Source organism: Penaeus monodon, chromosome 15 (genome assembly GCF_015228065.2).
Source record: "Penaeus monodon isolate SGIC_2016 chromosome 15, NSTDA_Pmon_1, whole genome shotgun sequence".
NCBI classification, from domain to species: Eukaryota; Metazoa; Arthropoda; class Malacostraca; order Decapoda; family Penaeidae; genus Penaeus; species Penaeus monodon.
The window spans coordinates 32444539-32445005 of record NC_051400.1 but is presented as its reverse complement, the minus strand read 5'-3'; the positions used below and the strand labels follow the sequence as shown (position 1 = coordinate 32445005).

Here is a 467-nt window from a genome sequence, read left to right as displayed (position 1 = left end):
GCTTTCTTAGTTTTGTAGATATATGCTTAAATAGCATATAGGTTTCATATTAGTGATATCAAAGTTATTGAACTGTGATTTTCATTTAGACCCTGGTGAATATCCTACTTAGTGTTTTTTCCTCATACCTTTATAGTTAGGCTGATTAAACAGGAAAAGTTTTATTACTTGATATAATGTTTCCCCGTTTTTTAGACCCTATGTAGAAGAAATGTATGTCTTTACAAGGAATAGTATCAAACTAGGCAATGTTTTCAACGCATGATATGCAGCCCATAATTAATGGTATGTGACGCATTTGGGCCAAAGTTATTTATATAATCATATAACTTGAGATATTATTTTGGATTGCAATATATTTTTTTTGGTAAATTATTCTGTCGTAAGATGATGTTACTAGAGAGTTCGTAATATAATGATTTCCTATAAATGTAATAAACTACGTGGAAATCATCACTTTATTTTAA

At 28.9% G+C, this 467-nt stretch overlaps 1 protein-coding gene across 1 annotated transcript in view; it reads left to right on the top strand.

Moving 5' to 3' along the window:
- The window catches only part of LOC119581954, a gene marked incomplete in the record, with an annotated part of 20780 nt that extends 20708 nt beyond the window's left edge, over positions 1 to 72 (top strand). Inside the window, 1 exon segment of the mRNA XM_037930134.1 lies at positions 1 to 72.
- Positions 73 to 467: the final 395 nt, after the last annotated feature.